Genomic DNA, 10466 nt, shown 5'->3' on the forward strand with positions numbered 1-10466 from the left:
ATTCCCAAGTCACGGAAGGCTCCTGGGAGACGCAGGGCCCGGCCCTCCCACCATCATAGACTCAAGCTGCTGGTGTTGGCCAATCTTTTATTCATCTTCCATTTTCCGCCTAGCAAAATCCCCCAGCTCCTATTATGGGTGGTCTTCTGCTTGGCTTCCGAGGCCGCTGCCCACTGTCTTCCCCAGAAAACTAGCCACAGGACCCAGCAACGGAGCCCTCGTTCAGCATGGGCCCTGAGCCTGCTCCATTCAGCTCAACATATTGCTGCTTCTCCATTGTCTCTTCTAACTTCCAGTCTGGGGAAGGCCAAGATCACTTCCTGTCCCACAGGCTCTGCCCTCCACTTTCTCAGACCCTTTGCTTTTTTTTGTTGTTGTTTTTTTGAGACCAAGTTTCACTCTTGTTGCCCAGGCTGGAGTGCAATGGCACGATCTTGGCTCACTGCAACCTCCGCCTCCTGGGTTCAATCAATTCTCCTGCCTCAACCTCCCAAGTAGCTGGGATTTCAGGCATGTGCCACCCACACCCAGCTAATTTTGTATTTTTAGTAGAGAGGGAGTTTCACCATGTTGGTCAGGCTGGTCTCGAACTCCTGACCTCAGGTGATCCACCCGCCTCAGCCTCCCAAAGTACTGAGATTATAGGCGTGAGCCACCGTGCCCAGCCAGACCCTTTGCTTAATCTCAGCTCGGCCACTGATGACCTGTGTGGCCTCAGTCTCTTTGAGCCTGAGATTCCGCACCTGCAAAGGGGGAACATCCCACAATAAGGACAGAAATCATCACACAAAGTGTGCAGCACTGAGCCTTGTGCAGAGAAGTGTTTAATCCATGGGAGCTGTCATGATTGTGATGGTGACGATCTTGCCCTGATAACCTGTGGATCAATCCAGAAGGTCTCTCCTTTCCCTCCATGACATGGACACATGCAGGCAGGCAGAGTGTGGCTATGCCAGTCGTGGCACGGCCTGCACTCCAACACCTTTATACGCATGAGGTCAAGTTGAGGTGCTTCCATCTCCTGCGGTTGAAAACGCGTTCTTCCTGTAATCCCAGCACTTTGGGAGGCCGAGGCGGGCGGATCACGAGGTCAGAAGATCGAGACCATCCTGGCTAACACGGTGAAATCCCGTCTCTACTAAAAATACAAAAAATTAGCTGGGCGTGGTGGCAGGCCCCTGTAGTCCCAGCTACTCGAGAGGCTGAGGCAGGAGAATGGCATGAAGCCAGGAGGTGGAGCTTGCAGTGAGCCGAGATCGTGCCACTACACTGCAGTCTGGGCGACAGTGTGAGACTCCGTCTCAAAAAAAAAAAAAAAAAAGGAAACACATTCTTTCCTCTTTTGTGTCCACAAACTCCCTATTACTTGACTCTTCCAATTGTTCATGGTGTGCAGAATGGCGGGGCTTGGTAAGATGATGGCCCCGGCTCTAAATGCTCTGCCCGTCTTCCCCACGCTTGTTTCTGTGCCCTCCCACTGCTGAAGAGATTGCTGGGGTTTCCTTGAGTATCTACTGTGTGCCAGGCACTATGCTAGATGGTGAGGATGAATACGAAGGAGGAGGAAGAGGAAGAAGGAGGAGAAGGGGAGGAGGAAAGTGGGGGAGAGGGCTCTTGGTTACTGAGCACTTTCGTTTTTTTTAAAGATGGAGTCTCGCTCTTGTCACCCAGGCTGGAGCGCAGTGGTGTGATCTAGGCTCACTGCAACCTCTGCCCCCTGAGTTCAAGCAATTCTCCTGCCTCACCTTCCCAAGTAGCTGGGACTACAGGTGCATGCCACCACGCCTGGCTAATTTTTATATTTTTAGAAGAGACAGGGTTTTGACATGTTGGCCAGGCTATTCTCGAGCTCCTGATCTCAAGTTATCCACCCACCTCGGCTTCCCAAAGTGCTGGGATTACAGGTGTGAGCCACCGTGCCGGGCCTACTGAGCACTTTCTATGTGCCCGGCACTGTCCTGAGTGCTTTACACATAAGGACTCATTGGATTCTCATAACAGACCCGTTTGCCTCTCAGAAAACTCCAGATGGGGTGCAGCCACCATCCTCATTTTACAGCTGCACAAACGGGCTAAGTTGCCCAAGGTCACGCAGCTCATGAGCAGAGAGGCCGATGGTGATCCCGATGTCCCCACTGCAGGGTCTGGATGCCCAGTCCCTGCAGTGGCAACGAGGCACACCCTGACCCTGGGGATCACTTTTCGTGGAGAGGACAGGACAGACCAGGATGTGGACATGTGCTTTGAAGTTACAGAGCCAGGCACTGTGAGACCGCATCTCCGCCCCCGTGAGGATGAGCAGGTGGGGAGCTGCGGTTAGACTCGGACCTGGGAGATAAGAAGGCGCCTGTACAAGGTGTGGGCGGAAGAGCTTCGGGTGAAGAGGGGTGCATGACTCAGCACTCGGCCATCCTGGATCAGGGCCCAGGCCCGCCAGGAAAGCTGCAGGGACGGGTGATGAAATTCAAGTGTGGATTGTGGGCTGGATAAGGGCATTCTGTTTATGTTGGATTTCCTGATTTTGATCATTATACTGCATGTATAAGAGAGTATCTTTTTTTTCTTTTTTTTTTTGACAGCGTCTCACTCTGTAGCCCAGGCTGGAGTGCTCAACTCACTGCAACCTCCACCTCCCCAGCTAAAGTGATCCTCCCACTTCAGCCTCCCGAGTCATGGGACCACAGGCACGTGCCACCACGCCCAGCTCATTTTTCTGTATTTTTGTAGAGATGGGGTCTCGCCATGTTGCCCAGCCTGGTCTTGAACTCCTGGCCTCAAGCAATTCTCCTGCCTCAGTATTGGGAATTACAAGCATGATCCACAACACCCAGCTGATAAAATATATATAAATATATATTTTTTTAATAAAAATATTTTCTTTCTTTAGAGAGCAAAAAATCATCAGCTGAGAATATCTTAATTCTTAGGAAATATACACTGAAGTCTCGAGGGCCACAGAGCCTTCAAATCCTCTCAAATGATGCAGAAAAGATACGAAAAGAGAAAGAAAAAGAGAGTGGCCAGACGCAGTGGCTCATGCCTATAATCCCAGTCAGGTGTGGTGGTGTGCACCTGTAGTCTCATCTACTTGGGAGGCTGAGGTGGGAGGATTGCTTTAGCCCAGGAGGCAGAGGTTGCAGTGAGCCATGACCTGCCACGGCACTCCAGCCTGGGGGATGGAGACAGACCTTGTCTCAAAAACAAACAAAAAAAAAAACAGGAAAGAAAGAAAGAGCTCCCTTCTCCCCCTCCTGCTCTCCTTCTTCCTTTCTTCTTCCTCTCTCTCATCTTCATGTTACTCCTCCTCCTCTTTCTTCATCCTTTTTTTTTTTCTTTTGGAGACAGGGTCTTGCTCTATCGCCCTGGTTGAAGTGCTGTGGCAGGTCATGGCTCACTGCAGCCTTGACCTCCCAGACCCAAGCAATCCTCCCAATTCAGCCTCCAGAGTAGTTGGGACCCCAGGTGTGCACCTATCCTCGGCTAATTTATTTATTATTTGTAGAGACCGAGTCTTCCTATGTTGCCCAGGCTGGTCTTGAACTCTTTTGCTCAAGTGATCCTCTGGTCCTGGCCTCCCCAAAAGTGCTGGGATTACAAGCGTGAGCCACCGCACCCCGTCTCCTTCTTCAATTTTGTCTAACACCTTGCCTGGCATATAGTAGATACTCAATAAAATCTCTGTTGGATGACTGAGTTTAGGCTGAGGGAGAGGGAGAAGAGGGGAAGCAGGAATGTCTGGGTCCTTCTTAGGCTCTCATTTGAGTGTCCTCATCCATTCTCCTGATGTTAACTTTTCACTGCCAGAATGGTGACTCCTAAATCCACACCTCCAGCTTGGCCATGCCAAACCTATATTTAGGATTGCTTGGCAGAGGGCAAGTCCTTCATACCCCACCATTATCAGTGGGTTCAGTGACCCAGACTTACCCTTCCTCTTTCTTCCTAGCCAACCCTATTTTGCCCAGGTCCCTCACCATTCCTGCAGGCTCCCAGAAACCTCTAGAAACTGGGATTCCTGCAGTGGCCTCCTGCGCGGGCAATGTGACCCCCCCATCCACGGTCCTTAGATTCGTGGACATTTACAGCCAGTCTGATTTTCCTGTGATGCGCTGCTCTCCTGCTACTTAAGAATATATTCCCATTCATTGTTCTCTCCTTTCTGATTCTTTCTCACAAGTCTTTTTCTTTATTTTTTTATTTGTTTATTTTTTATTTTTTATTTTATTTTATTTTTTTTGAGACAGAGTCTCTCTCTGTCACTCAGGCTGGAGTGCAGTGGCATTATCTCGGCTCACTGCAACTTCCGCCTCCCGGATTCAAGCAATTCTCCTGCCTCAGCCTCAAGAATAGCTGGGACTATAGGCGCACGCCACCACGCCCGGCTAATTTTTGTATTTTTAGTAGAGACCAACATTTCACCATGTTGGTCAGGCTGGCCTCAAACTCCTGATCTCGTGATCCACCCATCTCGGCCTCCCAAAGTGCTAGGATTACAGGCGTGAGCCACCGCGCCCGGCCTATTTATTGTTTATTTATTTATTTATTGAAATGGAGTCTCGCTCTGGAGTGCAGTGGTGAGATCTTGACTCACTGCAACCTCCGTCTCTCAGGTTCAAGTGATTCTCCTGCCTTAGCCTCCCAAGTAGCTGGGATTATAGGTGTGTGCCACCATGCCCAGCTAATTTTTGTATTTTTAGTAGAGACGGGGTTTCACCATGTTGGCCAGGCTGGTCTTGAACTTTTGACCTCTGGTGATCCACCCGCCTTGGCCTCCCAATGTGCTGGGATTACAGGTGTGAGCCACCGCACCCAGCTTTGATTTTTGTATTTTTAGTAGAGACGGGGTTTCACCATATTGGCCAGGCTGGTCTCGAACTCCTGACCTCTAGTGATCTGCTCGCCTCACCCTACCAAAGTGCTGGGATTACAAGCAGAGCCACTGAGCTCAAGTCCTTTTCTTCTCTTCTAGCTGTATCAAAGTCCTCAGAGGCAGGCACGAATCCTGTCCTGGGTCCCTCTGGATCCCCCATGGTGCCTTACACATGGTTGGATACAGATATGTAGCAGCAGGAGTTCAATTGATACCTAATCGATTTGCTGGTTTTTCCTGATTTCTGAGTAATTCAGTTATACCAAAAGAAATCCTCATGCTTCCCTTATGTTGACATTAGATGAGAATAAAAGGACAGGATTGGGACCCTAGGCTATTTAGGGTTCCTCCTCGGATGTGCCCTGAGGGCAGAGGCAACAGCCTTTATGTTCACCCAGGAAGCTCTCTGAACCCGAGGTACTCAAGGCTCATTCTGGGTGTCCTGTATTTTAATGTTTCCCAAAGAAAGGGTTCTAAAAAGGATGACATTGCTTTTGGAATATACATTTATTTCTGCGAATGTTCCAAAACTCCAGCCTGGTTTAAAGCATACTCCCTTGTTGTATTCCTACTTCCCAGCCCAAGACACGCATTTTTGATATCATAGCAAACAGTGATAGATTCTATTTCTAGTTGCTTTAAAAACAAGTCTCATGGCCGAGTCACTGTTCAAACAAGGAAGGGCGGGGTGAATAAGTTTCCTTATGTCATCTTGAGTAAGGTCATCGTCGCTAAATGTCTCACAGCCCCCAATCCCACATATTTAATTCCCTCTCTTGATATTTCATCATTTAAGCCCCTGAAGGAGAGAATGATGTAACGCCCAACACACGCCAGTCGCCTTTTGGAGAAGCAGCACCAAGCATGGGCAGAATGCTGTAGCCAAGTTTGCTTAGGCAAATATTCAGGTATCTGTTGTCGTTCGAGTTTCCATCTGAGATGCAGGTTCCTAAACAGGTTTCATGGAGGTTTGGATCTCTCTCTTCCATCTATTTGAAGTTTTGAACTTAAAAGCACTCTTCGAGCCCACACAAGATGTATGTGCTAGAGCCTCTCTGTCATCAGGGGATAGGTACCAAAGCATTTATATCCTCCCAGAACCACAATAATATTATCCAGGACCACTCACTGTGAGCAGACTTAAAAAAACTATAATGTAAACTTCCTGTTGTGATTTTAACCAGTTTCCTCTTGTCTGATTCTCAGGGGAGATGGTAAACAGTTCATCTGAGCTTTCTGAACAATGGTTTAGCCTCTCTATAGGAACGTAACATGGCCGACCCTTCTATAGGCCATCTGCGTTGAGTTGTTTGTCCAGGTGCAATGCATTTTTCTTGTTAATTCACAAGTTCTTCTCTGGTCCCTTTCGAAATCAGGACATCTACTGGCAACTCACGGATCCAGGGGAGAGAAAAGTGTCTTGGTCCTAGAGGGGTGTTCAAACTATGATTTATGATCAGCTTTGCCTTTCCCATCAATCACTGTGCAAACTTGGGAATGTGAGCAAGGAGGGAAGTATATCACTACAGACAGCTTTCCAGTACGGTGAGATTTTTGAGTTAAAATATAAACTAAGAACAGCGACATCATGTTACGTACCATAGATAGTCAACATTAACTTTATTTTTCAGTTTATTTATTTATTTATTTTATTTTTTCAAGACAGGTCTCACTCTGTCACCCAGGCTGGAGTGCAGTGGCACGATCTCAGCTCACTGCAACCTCCACCTCCCAGGTTCAAGTGATTCTCCTGCCTCAGCCTTCTGAGCACCTGGGACCACAGGCACACACAACCACGCCTGGCTAATTTTTGTATTTTTAGTAGAGATGGAGTTTCACCATGTTGGCCAGGATGGTCTCAAACTCCTGACCTCAGGCGATCCGCCCACCTCAGCCTCCCAAAGTGTTGCGATTACAGGGGTGAGCCACCTTGCCCAGCCTCCAGATTTTTTTTTTTTTTTAATAAGAAGAAAAACTTTATTTCAAACAGGCTCACTGGTGTTTATGCTACAGCAAAGGCTGGTTGTAACAGGCAGTTTCATCACAAACCTGCACTGATCGACAAATCTGAAACTATTTAGCAATGATCAATTTCTGCTCAAGTGTAGATTAAATCTACCAGTATGTCAACTTTGACATTTATTATGGACCTTACTATTTACTAGTAGAGGTTCATTTTTTTTTTTTTTTTTTTTTTTTTTGAGACAGTCTTACACTGTTGCCCAGGCTGGAGTGCAATGGCACCATCTCAGCTCATTGCAACCTCTGCCTCCCAGGTTCAAGTGATTCTCCTGCCTCAGCCTCCCTAATAGCTGGGATTACAGGCGCCACCATGCCTGGCTAAGTTTTGTATTTTTAATAAAGACGGGGGTTTCACCATGTTGGTCAGGTTGGTCTCGAACTCCTGACCTCAGGTGATCCACTCGCCTCGGCCTCCCAAAGTGCTGGGATTACAGGCGTGAGCCACCGCACCCAGCAGAGGTTAAATTTTTATCACAAAAAATGAGAATAACCTAACAGTTTCTACTAAGGTAATGAGCTGTGAAATTGATTCCCCATTATTGCTTTGAAAATATACCCCTAGGTTGCTAAGAAAAATTCTAACGTCAACCCAATATATTATTTAACTGACCATCAGCTTGATGATCAGTCCCCTTCTAGCTGACTTGAACCAATGAAACGCCCGTGTTTCTCAACCCTTTGGCTAAAAGCAATATTTTCTTCTACTTCTGTGTACACAGAATTAGTGAGAACTATTTTACCCACATCAGCCTTGACTGCACTAACGCTTTCCTCTGTGGATAGAGATCCTATGTTCCGCGTGAGCACTTAGTTCTCAGACAGCTGCTGCCTTTTTGTCTCTCCTTTTTTTAATTTTTCTTTTGTTGAGACAGAGTCTTGCTCTTGTCGCCCAGACTGGAGTGCAGGGGCACGATCTCGGCTCACTGCCTCCGCCTCCCGGGTTCAAACGATTCTCCTGCCTCAGCCTCTCGAGTAGCTGGGATTACAGGCGCCCGCCACCCACGCGCGGCTAATTTTTGTATTTTTAGTAGAGACGGGGGTTTCACCATCTTGGCCAGGCTGGTCTCTAACTCCTGATCTTATGATCCATCCGCCTCGGCCTCCCAAAATGCTGGGATTACAGGCGTGAGCCACGCGCCCGGCCTCGTCTCTCCTTCTGTGCATACACCTAGAAGCCGTCCAAGTAGAAAATAGGTAATTTCCAGTTCTATGAATATATTAGTCCATTCTTGCACAGCTATAAAGAAATACCTGGCCTGGCGCAGTGGCTCATGCCTGTAATCCGAGAACTTTGGGAGGCTGAGGCTGGAGGATCACCTAAGGTCAATTCGAGACCAGCCTGGCCAACATGGTGAAACCCTGTCTCTATAAAAAAATACACAAATTAACCAGGCATGGTGGCACACGCCTGTAGTCCCAGCTACTTGGGAGACGGAGGCATGAGAATCGCTTGAACTCGGGCAGCGGAGGTTGCAGTGCGCCAAGATCACGCTACTGCACTCCAGCCTGGGGGATAGAGCGAGACTCTGTCTCCAAAAAAAAAAAAAAAGAAAGAAAGAAAGAAAAAGAAAAGAGAAATACCTGAGACTGGGTAATTTATAGAGAAAAGGGGTTTAACTGGCTCACGGTTCTGCGGCCTCAGGAAACTTACAATCATGGTGGAAGGCGAAGAGGGAGCAGGCATGTCACATGGCTGGAGCAAGGGCAAGAAGGAGAGTGGGGAGGTGCCACACACTTTTAAACAACCAGATCTCGTGAGAACTCTATCACAAGAACAGCACCAAACGGGGAAATCAGCAGGAAATCCGCCCCCAGGATCCAGTCACCTCCATCAGGCCGCACCTCCAACATCGGGGATTGCAATTGAACCTGAGATTTCATGGGGACAGAGACCCAAACCGTATCAGTGAAGATCTCAGGTAAAACTCCAACTGCACCAAGCACCTGCCCCACCATCATGTCAGGTTAGCACAATGTTGGGTCAATTTTTGTTCCAACTACCATAGGACTCCCTGGAGGTGCATGCTGAAGGTCACTGTGTTCTGCAAAAAGTGAAACAATTTTGGAAAAGATTGGTTCACACATGAGTTTTCCTTCACTACCTTCGGAACAATACCAGGTCTGACTTTAATCTCCTCCCCAATTTTAATACCCATTTTCAAATACTATCACCAGCTAGACCCTCTTTTTAAAAAATATATTTATTTATTTATTTATTTTCAAGATAAGATCTTGCTCTGTCACCCAGGCTGGAGTTCAGTGGGGTGATCACAGCTCACTATAGCCTGAACCTCTTGGGCTCAGGTAATCCTCCCACCTCAGCCTCCCAGGGAGCTGGAACTACAGGGGCACTCCATCACGCCTAGCTAATTTTTGTACTTTTTTGTAGAAACAGGGTTCTGCCATGTTGCCCAGATTGGTTTCGAACTCCTGAACTCAAGCAATCTGCTAGCCTTGGCCTCCCAAAGTGCTGGGATTACAGATGTGAGCCACCGTGCCCAGCTGGCTACACCCATCTTTGGATCATCAACCTCATAGCAAGTTTGTTGACATCGAAGGACCCAATGATAATAAATTGGGGTTCCAAAGTATTATCTTGGAGGGACTGAATTTTTTTTTTTACTGCCTATGCACAGATAACTTCAATACTGTATTTTTTGCTGAGCAGAAATGGAAACAGTTTCAATAGGAAGTCCTTCTGCTGCTGTACCTTGTGCAAAAATGCAAGGACCTATTCATACTGTTCTTTAGCCTGGCTGACTCTTACTGAATCTATTTTATTTTGTATCCTAGCATTAAAAAAAAGATAAACATTTAATGTGATGGAGATCCCAGTTACTCTAATTTATTATATGAATGTATCAAATTATCACATATACCACAAAAATATGTACAACTGTTATATATCAATAAAAAATAAGATAAGAGCCACGCATAGTGGCTCACACCTGTAATCCCAGCACTTTGGGAGGCTGAGGTGGGAGGATGGCTTGAGCCCAGGAGTTTGAGACCAGCCTGGGCAACATGGTAAAACTCCGTCTCTACCAAAAAAAAATAGCTGGGCATGGTGGCCTGCACCTGTAGTCCTCGCAACCCCAGAGGCTGAGGTGGGAGGATTGTTTTAGCCCAGGGAGGTCGAGGCTGCAGTGAGTGATCACCCCACTCTACTCCAGCCTGAGCAATAGAGCAAGACCCTGTCTAATAAATAAATAAGTAAACAAATATATAAGATTAAAAAACAAAAGGCAAATCTTTTTATTTATTTATTTATTTATTTTTTGAGACAGTCTCGTGAGACTCTGTCTCCCAGGCTGGAGTGCAGCAGCCTGATCTTGGCTCACTGCAATCTCCACCTCCCGGGTTCAAGCGATTCTCCTGCCTCAGCCTCCCAAGTAGCTGGGATTACGGGCGCCTGCCACCATGCACGGCTAATTTTTGTATTTTTAGTAGAAACGGGGTTTCACCATGTTGGCCAGGCTGGTCTTGAACTCCTGACTTCAAGTGATCCTCCTGCCTCAGCCTCCCAAAGTGCTGGGATCACAGACGTCAGCCACCATGCCCAGCAGCACATCTT

General features: G+C 47.4%; 1 pseudogene; it reads right to left on the reverse strand.

Moving 5' to 3' along the window:
• Positions 1-7516: 7516 nt before the first annotated feature.
• LOC100609829 (eukaryotic translation initiation factor 2 subunit 3-like) lies at positions 7517-10463 on the reverse strand (annotated as a pseudogene).
• Positions 10464-10466: the final 3 nt, after the last annotated feature.

The sequence above is a fragment of the Pan troglodytes genome, chromosome 1, assembly GCF_028858775.2.
Source record: "Pan troglodytes isolate AG18354 chromosome 1, NHGRI_mPanTro3-v2.0_pri, whole genome shotgun sequence".
Classification (NCBI taxonomy): domain Eukaryota; kingdom Metazoa; phylum Chordata; class Mammalia; order Primates; family Hominidae; genus Pan; species Pan troglodytes.